Raw genomic sequence first — 12,370 nt, 5'->3', positions numbered from 1 at the left:
TATGTGAGGAGTACATCAGGGTATATGTAATATGTGAGGAGTACATCAGGATATATGTAATATGTGAGGAGTACATCAGAGTATATGTAATCTGTGAGGAGTACATCAGGGTATATGTAATATGTGAGGAGTACATCAGGGTATATGTAATATGTGAGGAGTACATCAGGGTATATGTAATATGTGAGGAGTACATCAGGATATATGTAATATGTGAGGAGTACATCAGGGTATATGTAATATGTGAGGAGTACATCAGGATATATGTAAGCTGTGTGGAGTACATCAGGATATATGTAATATGTGAGGAGTACATCAGTGTATATGTAATATGTGTGGAGTACATCAGGGTATATGTAATATGTGAGGAGTACATCAGGATATATGTAATATGTGAGGAGTATATAAGGATATATGTAATATGTGAGGAGTACATCAGGGTATATGCAATATGTGAGGAGAACATCAGGATATATGTAATATGTGAGGAGTACATCAGGGTATATGTAATATGTGAGGAGTACATCAGGGTATATGTAATATATGAGGAGTACATCAGGGTATATGTAATCTGTGAGGAGTACATCAGGGTATATGTAATATGTGAGGAGTACATCAGGATATATGTAATATGTGAGGAGCACATCAGGGTATATGTAATATGTGAGGAGCACATCAGGGTATATGTAATATGTGAGGAGTACATCAGGATATATGTAATATGTGAGGAGTACATCAGGATATATGTAATATGTGAGGAGTACATCAGGGTATATGTAATATGTGAGGAGTACATCAGGGTATATATAAGCTGTGTGGAGTACATCAGGGTATATGTAATATGTGAGGAGTACATCAGGGTATATGTAATATGTGAGGAGTACATCAGGATATATGTAATATGTGAGGAGTACATCAGGGTATGTGTAATATGTGAGGAGTACATCAGGATATATGTAATATGTGAGGAGTACATCAGGATATATGTAATATGTGAGGAGTACATCAGGGTATATGTAATATGTGAGGAGTACATCAGGGTATATGTAATATGTGAGGAGTACATCAGGGTATATGTAATATGTGAGGAGTACATCAGGGTATATGTAATGTGTGAGGAGTATATAAGGATATATGTAATATGTGAGGAGTACATCAGGGTATATGTAATATGTGAGGAGTACATCAGGGTATATGTAATATGTGAGGAGTACATCAGGGTATATGTAATCTGTGAGGAGTACATCAGGGTATATGTAATCTGTGAGGAGTACATCAGGGTATATGTAATCTGTGAGGAGTACATCAGGATATATGTAATCTGTGAGGAGTACATCAGGATATATGTAATCTGTGAGGAGTACATCAGGATATATGTAATATGTGAGGAGTACATCAGGGTATATGTAATATGTGAGGAGTACATCAGGGTATATGTAATATGTGAGGAGTACATCAGGGTATATGTAATATGTGAGGAGTACATCAGGGTATATGTAATATGTGAGGAGTACATCAGGATATATGTAATATGTGAGGAGTACATCAGGGTATATGTAATATGTGAGGAGTACATCAGGGTATGTGTAATATGTGAGGAGTACATCAGGGTATATGTAATATGTGAGGAGTACATCAGGGTATATGTAATATGTGAGGAGTACATCAGGGTATATGTAATATGTGAGGAGTACATCAGGGTATATGTAATCTGTGAGGAGTACATCAGGGTATATGTAATATGTGAGGAGTACATCAGGGTATATGTAATATGTGAGGAGTACATCAGGGTATATGTAATATGTGAGGAGTACATCAGGGTATATGTAATATGTGAGGAGTACATCAGGGTATATGTAATATGTGCGGAGTACATCAGGGTATATGTAATATGTGAGGAGTACATCAGGATATATGTAATATGTGAGGAGTACATCAGGATATATGTAATATGTGAGGAGTACATCAGGATATATGTAATATGTGAGGAGTACATCAGGGTATATGTAATGTGTGAGGAGTATATAAGGATATATGTAATATGTGAGGAGTACATCAGGGTATATGTAATATGTGAGGAGTACATCAGTGTATATGTAATATGTGAGGAGTACATCAGGATATATGTAAGCTGTGTGGAGTACATCAGGATATATGTAATATGTGAGGAGTACATCAGGGTATATGTAATATGTGAGGAGTACATCAGGGTATATGTAATCTGTGAGGAGTACATCAGGGTATATGTAATATGTGAGGAGTACATCAGGGTATATGTAATCTGTGAGGAGTACATCAGGGTATATGTAATCTGTGAGGAGTACATCAGGATATATGTAATATGTGAGGAGTACATCAGGATATATGTAATCTGTGAGGAGTACATCAGGATATATGTAATATGTGAGGAGTACATCAGGGTATATGTAATATGTGAGGAGTACATCAGGGTATATGTAATATGTGAGGAGTACATCAGGGTATATGTAATATGTGAGGAGTACATCAGGGTATATGTAATATGTGAGGAGTACATCAGGATATATGTAATATGTGAGGAGTACATCAGGGTATATGTAATATGTGAGGAGTACATCAGGGTATGTGTAATATGTGAGGAGTACATCAGGGTATATGTAATATGTGAGGAGTACATCAGGGTATATGTAATATGTGAGGAGTACATCAGGGTATATGTAATATGTGAGGAGTACATCAGGGTATATGTAATCTGTGAGGAGTACATCAGGATATATGTAATATGTGAGGAGTACATCAGGGTATATGTAATATGTGAGGAGTACATCAGGGTATATGTAATATGTGAGGAGTACATCAGGGTATATGTAATATGTGAGGAGTACATCAGGGTATATGTAATATGTGCGGAGTACATCAGGGTATATGTAATATGTGAGGAGTACATCAGGATATATGTAATATGTGAGGAGTACATCAGGATATATGTAATATGTGAGGAGTACATCAGGATATATGTAATATGTGAGGAGTACATCAGTGTATATGTAATATGTGAGGAGTACATCAGGATATATGTAATATGTGAGGAGTACATCAGGGTATATGTAATGTGTGAGGAGTATATAAGGATATATGTAATATGTGAGGAGTACATCAGGGTATATGTAATCTGTGAGGAGTACATCAGGGTATATGTAATCTGTGAGGAGTACATCAGGGTATATGTAATCTGTGAGGAGTACATCAGTGTATATGTAATATGTGAGGAGTACATCAGGATATATGTAATATGTGAGGAGTACATCAGGATATATGTAATATGTGAGGAGTACATCAGGATATATGTAATATGTGAGGAGTACATCAGGATATATGTAATATGTGAGGAGTACATCAGGGTATATGTAATATGTGAGGAGTACATCAGGGTATATGTAATATGTGAGGAGTACATCAGGGTATATGTAATATGTGAGGAGTACATCAGGGTATATGTAATGTGTGAGGAGTATATAAGGATATATGTAATATGTGAGGCGTACATCAGGGTATATGTAATATGTGAGGAGTACATCAGGGTATATGTAATCTGTGAGGAGTACATCAGGGTATATGTAATATGTGAGGAGTACATCAGGGTATATGTAATCTGTGAGGAGTACATCAGGGTATATGTAATATGTGAGGAGTACATCAGGGTATATGTAATCTGTGAGGAGTACATCAGGGTATATGTAATATGTGAGGAGTACATCAGGATATATGTAATATGTGAGGAGTACATCAGGGTATATGTAATATGTGCGGAGTACATCAGGGTATATGTAATCTGTGAGGAGTACATCAGGATATATGTAATATGTGAGGAGTACATCAGGATATATGTAATCTGTGAGGAGTACATCAGGATATATGTAATATGTGAGGAGTACATCAGGGTATATGTAATATGTGAGGAGTACATCAGGGTATATGTAATATGTGAGGAGTACATCAGGATATATGTAATATGTGAGGAGTACATCAGGGTATATGTAATATGTGAGGAGTACATCAGGGTATATGTAATATGTGAGGAGTACATCAGGGTATATGTAATATGCCAGGAGTACATCAGGATATATGTAATCTGTGAGGAGTACATCAGGGTATATGTAATATGTGAGGAGTACATCAGGGTATATGTAATATGTGAGGAGTACATCAGGGTATATGTAATATGTGAGGAGTACATCAGGATATATGTAATATGTGAGGAGTACATCAGGGTATATGTAATATGTGAGGAGTACATCAGTGTATATGTAATATGTGAGGAGTACATCAGGATATATGTAAGCTGTGTGGAGTACATCAGGATATATGTAATATGTGAGGAGTACATCAGTGTATATGTAATATGTGTGGAGTACATCAGGGTATATGTAATATGTGAGGAGTACATCAGGATATATGTAATATGTGAGGAGTATATAAGGATATATGTAATATGTGAGGAGTACATCAGGGTATATGCAATATGTGAGGAGTACATCAGGGTATATGTAATATATGAGGAGTACATCAGGGTATATGTAATCTGTGAGGAGTACATCAGGGTATATGTAATATGTGAGGAGTACATCAGGATATATGTAATATGTGAGGAGTACATCAGGGTATATGTAATATGTGAGGAGCACATCAGGGTATATGTAATATGTGAGGAGTACATCAGGATATATGTAATATGTGAGGAGTACATCAGGATATATGTAATATGTGAGGAGTACATCAGGGTATATGTAATATGTGAGGAGTACATCAGGGTATATATAAGCTGTGTGGAGTACATCAGGGTATATGTAATATGTGAGGAGTACATCAGGGTATATGTAATATGTGAGGAGTACATCAGGGTATATGTAATCTGTGAGGAGTACATCAGGGTATATGTAAGCTGTGTGGAGTACATCAGGATATATGTAATATGTGAGGAGTACATCAGGATATGTGTAATATGTGAGGAGTACATCAGGGTATGTGCAATATGTGAGGAGTACATCAGGGTATATGTAATATGTGAGGAGTACATCAGGGTATATGTAATATGTGCGGAGTACATCAGGATATATGTAATATGTGAGGAGTACATCACGGTATGTGTAATATGTGAGGAGTACATCAGGATATATGTAATATGTGAGGAGTACATCAGGGTATATGTAATATGTGAGGAGTACATCAGGGTATGTGTAATATGTGAGGAGTACATCAGGGTATGTGTAATATGTGAGGAGTACATCAGGGTATATGTAATATGTGAGGAGTACATCAGGGTATATGTAATATGTGAGGAGTACATCAGGGTATATGTAATCTGTGAGGAGTACATCAGGATATATGTAATATGTGAGGAGTACATCAGGGTATATGTAATATGTGAGGAGTACATCAGGGTATATGTAATATGTGAGGAGTACATCAGGGTATATGTAATATGTGAGGAGTACATCAGGGTATATGTAATATGTGAGGAGTACATCAGGGTATATGTAATATGTGAGGAGTACATCAGGGTATATGTAATATGTGAGGAGTACATCAGGATATATGTAATATGTGAGGAGTACATCAGGGTATATGTAATCTGTGAGGAGCACATCAGGATATATGTAATCTGTGAGGAGTACATCAGGGTATATGTAATATGTGAGGAGTACATCAGGGTATATGTAATATGTGAGGAATACATCAGGGTATATGTAATATGTGAGGAGTACATCAGGGTATATGTAATATGTGAGGAGTACATCAGGGTATATGTAATCTGTGAGGAGTACATCAGGGTATATGTAATCTGTGTGGAGTACATCAGGGTATATGTAATCTGTGTGGAGTACATCAGGGTATATGTAATCTGTGTGGAGTACATCAGGGTATATGTAATATGTGAGGAGTACATCAGGTATATGTAATCTGTGTGGAGTACATCAGGGTATATGTAATATGTGAGGAGTACATCAGGGTATATGTAATATGTGAGGAGTACATCAGGGTATATGTAATATGTGAGGAGTACATCAGGGTATATGTAATATGTGCGGAGTACATCAGGGTATATGTAATCTGTGAGGAGTACATCAGGGTATATGTAATCTGTGAGGAGTATATCAGGGTATATGTAATATGTGAGGAGTACATCAGGCTATATGTAATATGTGAGGAGTACATCAGGGTATATGTAATATGTGAGGAGTACATCAGGGTATATGTAATATGTGAGGAGTACATCAGTGTATATGTAATATGTGAGGAGTACATCAGGGTATATGTAATATGTGAGGAGTACATCAGGATATATGTAATATGTGAGGAGTACATCAGGGTATATGTAATATGTGAGGAGTACATCAGGATATATGTAATCTGTGAGGAGTACATCAGGGTATATGTAATATGTGAGGAGTACATCAGGGTATATGTAATCTGTGAGGAGTACATCAGGGCATATGTAATATGTGAGGAGTACATCAGGATATATGTAATATGTGAGGAGTACATCAGGGTATATGTAATATGTGAGGAGTACATCAGGGTATATGTAATCTGTGAGGAGTACATCGGGGTAAATATATAAGCTGTGAGGAGTACATCAGGGTATATGTAATATGTGAGGAGTACATCAGGATATATGTAATATGTGAGGAGTACATCAGGGTATATGTAATATGTGAGGAGTACATCAGGGTATATGTAATATGTGAGGAGTACATCGGGGTAAATATATAAGCTGTGAGGAGTACATCAGGGTATATGTAATATGTGAGGAGTACATCAGGGTATATGTAATCTGTGAGGAGTACATCAGGGTATATATAAGGTGTGTGGAGTACATCAGGGTATATGTAATATGTGAGGAGTACATCAGGGTATATGTAATATGTGAGGAGTACATCAGGGTATATGTAATATGTGAGGAGTACATCAGGGTATATGTAATATGTGAGGAGTACATCAGGGTATATGTAATATGTGAGGAGTACATCAGGGTATATGTAATATGTGAGGAGTACATCAGGATATATGTAATATGTGAGGAGTACATCAGGGTATATGTAATATGTGAGGAGTACATCAGGGTATATGTAATATGTGAGGAGTACATCGGGGTAAATATATAAGCTGTGAGGAGTACATCAGGGTATATGTAATATGTGAGGAGTACATCAGGGTATATGTAATATGTGAGGAGTACATCAGGGTATATATAAGCTGTGAGGAGTACATCAGGGTATATGTAATATGTGAGGAGTACATCAGGGTATATGTAATATGTGAGGAGTACATCAGGGTATATGTAATATGTGAGGAGTACATCAGGATATATGTAATATGTGAGGAGTACATCAGGATATATGTAATATGTGAGGAGTACATCAGGATATATGTAATATGTGCGGAGTACATCAGGATATATGTAATATGTGAGGAGTACATCAGGGTATATGTAATATGTGTGGAGTACATCAGAGTATATGTAATCTGTGCGGAGTACATCAGGGTATGTGTAATATGTGAGGAGTACATCAGGATATGTGTAATATGTGTGGAGTACATCAGGATATATGTAATATGTGAGGAGTACATCAGGGTATATGTAATATGTGAGGAGTACATCAGGATATATGTAATATGTGAGGAGTACATCAGGGTATATGTAATCTGTGAGGAGTACATCAGGATATATGTAATATGTGAGGAGTACATCAGGGTATATGTAATATGTGAGGAGTACATCAGGGTATATGTAATATGTGAGGAGTACATCAGGGTATATGTAATATGTGAGGAGTACATCAGGGTATATATAAGGTGTGTGGAGTACATCAGGGTATAATAAGAGGGTATAATAATGGGGTATATAATACAATTCTCCATAGATGTGGGTTACGTTGTGATGAATCCGTTATGCACAGGCCGGTGTCGCACTGATAAATTATGTCCTTCCTTATCCCCCTTTTGGTCCACACTCCGCACCTTTGTAGTTTGGGGTATTTTGCTGGGAAAGTGTTGTCCTGGTATAATACGGGCCCCCTCGTTTCCAGCAGATGTTTGGGCCCTTCTCTTCCTGGTTCCCAAATATTAGAGCCCTGATAATCGCCTCCTGATACAGAAGGAAGGTTCCCCTCGGACCGGCTCATCTGCATATTTTTTCATCCTCGACTAATGGGAGCCTTTTTATTAACACCATTTTGGGCACTTGCAACTTTTGAAACACTTTTTATTCCATTTGTTTTCCCGGTTCTGTATAAATCTCGTTACCTTTATCCTGCCGGTTATTTTATTGTTTGGTGATTGAGCAGAGTAAAGGGTTATTTTTGTGGGCGAGCTGTAGTTTTTATTGGTACGACTTTTTGATCACTTTTCATTACATAATTTTTTAGCGCTAAACGGACCAAAAATATAGCGATTCTGTCGGCTTCATTTTTTTTTTTTTACAGTGTTCACCGTGCGATTTAAATAACGTTATATTGTAATTCTGCGCCTACGCGTTCGGCATGATGTTGGTGGTGGACTTCCGTCTCATGACGCGCCGGGAGTCACATGACCATACGTCACGGATGACATGGGCGACGGTGATTGGCCGTTTTCGAGGCTTTGCCTCAGCCTCAGGGGAGGAGTATTAATTCTATAAACACTGAGTCCTGAGTGAAGCGCGCCGCTGACACCCATGCGAGCACGCTTCCGTGTGTGTAACAGAATATCTCTTACAGTTCTACATCACTGGCGCTTCAGCCAGGCTGATAAAAGTACAGACCCCTGATGAAATAATACATAGAAACGCGTAGGTCAGATGAGAGAGGGATTATAGCGCAGGTGACAGTGGCAGCACTGGGGTACTGAGGAGCGGTAACTGAGGGCTCTGGTGTGTTGCAGGGTCCCATCCACTGATACACCAATGTTTAACCGCTGATCCCACATTTTTCAAGCACTCAATTAGAGGAGGGGTCACAAACGAACCAGTAATTGCAGTATACATAGAATACGTTTTTTAACAAGCACGGGGGGGCTCTTTTCACGGTGGTGATTGTACCCCTGTTTTTAGAGAGTTATCTAATAAAAATGATACATTTTACTCATTAACCACTTCAGTGAACTCTTATATTGTAATTCAGACTTTTAATGATGCGGTGATAGTAATTAGGTTTATTTTTTTACAATACTTTAAAAGGAAAAGTGGGAAAAGTTTGTTTTTATTTTCTGTACACCACTAAATAATGTGAACTATTTTTATCACTTTTTATTAGTCCCTGCACGGGATTTGAACCAGCGATCGTCAGACATACTAATGTATTGAATTATTGTCATTTTTACAGGCTCCTGGTGCGCCCCAAAATCTGATACTAAGCCTAGTGCATGACCGGAGTCATAGATCACCTTGTAGAGAACTTCTATGTGCAGTCACAGCTCCCTCAGGTCCGGCACTATGTATAACACATTGTCTGACGTGTTACTGTAATGTAGAACTAAGGAGGAACCCCACCTTACCAAACCTCCCAATTCACTTTCTAAATTCATTATTACTGACCTGTGGTAACACCTCCTGGAATTTCCTCCTCCACTTCACTCTTACACGGTTGATCGCCCCTCACCCGCTCTTCTTCATCCTCCACTTTAATATTAGTCAGATCTTCCACCTGATATCACATATGTAACAATTCAGTACAATACAGCAGAGAGTGCGAAGAATCTAACAGATCAACATAAGAAACCACCAAAATCTATGACCCCATCTATGACCGCAGGACCAAAAAGCTCCACACCCCCCTATATAGATCTGGTATAGGGCTCAGCTTCATCTACCTCATGATTCTCTAGGACATTGTGATTTTCCTCTGGACAGTCCTGGGAATACAGAGGACTGGGACATCTCTCTGGTGGATTTCTCCTACTGGATCCATCTGTAGGAAACACACAGTGATGGAATAGATTATTTACATGGGATGATGAGATGATGGGAGTAGTATCTAGGTGACCCTCAATACGGGTTTGTCTTTACAACTAATGAAAGTCTCCCCCTCCTTACACTGATCAGCCATTACATCCGTCTCCTCTTCTGCTTCATCTTTAACCTCAACCTTAATATCAATCAGATTTTCGCCCTAAACAAACAAGAAAATAAAAAAAACATAGTATGAACTTCGGGTTAATTACTTTATGGTCATATTATGATGAGGCTTTGGCACCATCTACCCAGTGGCAGATCATCATTAGGGCAGTTCGGTCAGCAGCCTGGGGCCCAAGGCTTCCAGGGGGCACATGGCCGCCCGAACCGCACATGACCCCTCATACCTCGTGGCGTCGCTAGCTCTGGAGGGGGCCCGGTGCTATCAACAGCCACTAAGGGCCATAGCTAGGGGGGTAGGCGGAGCATGTGCCCCAGGCGCAATTAGGTGGTAGGAGGGGGGCGCCGCAGAGCAGCTGATCGGTGCCCTGTATGTTGGACACCTGCAGCAGCGATCAGCGTAAGGAAGAGCCAGGAGTTCATGCAGCAGCGTTCTGACTGTGGTCTGTGACGGCCCGGGAGTGGATCGGTCCAGTCACCTGACCTGTCACCTGACCTTTCAACTGACCTCCTGTCAGTGACATGAGGTCAGATGACTCTGGTCAGGTGACTGGACTGGCCCACTCCCGGGCTGTCACCGACCCTAGTCAGAAAGAACTGTGCCGCATGAACTCCTCGGCTCCTCCGGTAAGTCACGTCAGGCAGAGCGGAGAATGGTAGCGGTAGGCCCACGGCTTCAGTGTGTGGTAATATCTACCAGGAGCAGCGCGTGTGGTAATATCTACCGGGGGCAGCGCGCGTGGTAATATCTACCGGGGGCAGCGCGCGTGGTAATATCTACCGGGGGCAGCGCGCGTGGTAATATCTACCGGGGGCAGCGCGCGTGGTAATATCTACCGGGGGCAGCGCGCGTGGTAATATCTACCGGGGGCAGCGCGCGTGGTAATATCTACCGGGGGCAGTGCGCGTGGTAATATCTACCGGGGGCAGCGCGCGTGGTAATATCTACCGGGGGCAGCGCGCGTGGTAATATCTACCGGGGGCAGCGCGCGTGGTAATATCTACCGGGGGCAGCGCGCGTGGTAATATCTACAGGGAGCAGTGTGTGTGGTAATATATACAGGGAGCAGTGTGTGTGGTAATATCTACGGGGAGCAGTGTGTGTGTGGTAATATATACGGGGAGCAGTGTGTGGTAATATATACAGGGAGCAGTGTGTGGTAATATATACAGGGAGCAGTGTGTGGTATTATATACAGGGAGCAGCGTGTGTGGTAATATCTACAGGGGGCAGCGTGTGTGGTAATATATACAGGGAGCAGTGTGTGTGGTAATATCTACAGGGAGCAGTGTGTGGTAATATATACAGGGGGCAGTGTGTGTGGTAATATCTACAGGGGGCAGTGTGTGGTAATATATACAGGGAGCAGTGTGTGTGGTAATATATACAGGGAGCAGCGTGTGTGGTAATATCTACAGGGAGCAGTGTGTGTGGTAATATCTACAGGGAGCAGTGTGTGTGGTAATATCTACAGGGAGCAGCGTGTGTGGTAATATCTACAGGGAGCAGCGTGTGTGGTAATATCTACAGGGAGCAGCGTGTGTGGTAATATCTACAGGGAGCAGTGTGTGTGGTAATATCTACAGGGAGCAGCGTGTGTGGTAATATATACAGGGAGCAGTGTGTGTGGTAATATCTACAGGGAGCAGCGTGTGTGGTAATATCTACAGGGAGCAGCGTGTGTGGTAATATATACAGGGGGCAGCGTGTGTGGTAATATATACAGGGAGCAGTGTGTGGTAATATATACAGGGAGCAGTGTGTGTGGTAATATCTACAGGGAGCAGCGTGTGTGGTAATATCTACAGGGGGCAGCGTGTGTGGTAATATCTACAGGGAGCAGTGTGTGGGGTAATATCTACAGGGAGCAGCGTGTGTGGTAATATATACAGGGGGCAGTGTGTGTGGTAATATATACAGGGAGCAGTGTGTGTGGTAATATCTACAGGGAGCAGTGTGTGGGGTAATATCTACAGGGAGCAGCGTGTGTGGTAATATATACAGGGGGCAGTGTGTGTGGTAATATATACAGGGAGCAGTGTGTGGTAATATATACAGGGAGCAGTGTGTGTGGTAATATATACAGGGAGCAGTGTGTGGTAATATATACAGGGAGCAGTGTGTGTGGTAATATATACAGGGAGCAGTGTGTGTGGTAATATATACAGGGGGCAGTGTGTGTGGTAATATATACAGGGAGCAGTGTGTGGTAATATATACAGGGAGCAGTGTGTGTGGTAATATATACAGGGAGCAGTGTGTGTGGTAATATATACAGG

General features: G+C 40.5%; 1 pseudogene; it reads right to left on the bottom strand.

Moving 5' to 3' along the window:
* The window catches only part of LOC142707319 (uncharacterized), a 59,405-nt pseudogene that overhangs the window by 32,658 nt on the left and 14,377 nt on the right, over positions 1-12,370 (bottom strand).

Source organism: Rhinoderma darwinii, chromosome 1, assembly GCF_050947455.1.
Source record: "Rhinoderma darwinii isolate aRhiDar2 chromosome 1, aRhiDar2.hap1, whole genome shotgun sequence".
NCBI lineage: Eukaryota > Metazoa > Chordata > Amphibia > Anura > Rhinodermatidae > Rhinoderma > Rhinoderma darwinii.
Note: the sequence above shows the minus strand (reverse complement) of the source record. Positions and strands in the feature narration are given on the sequence as shown.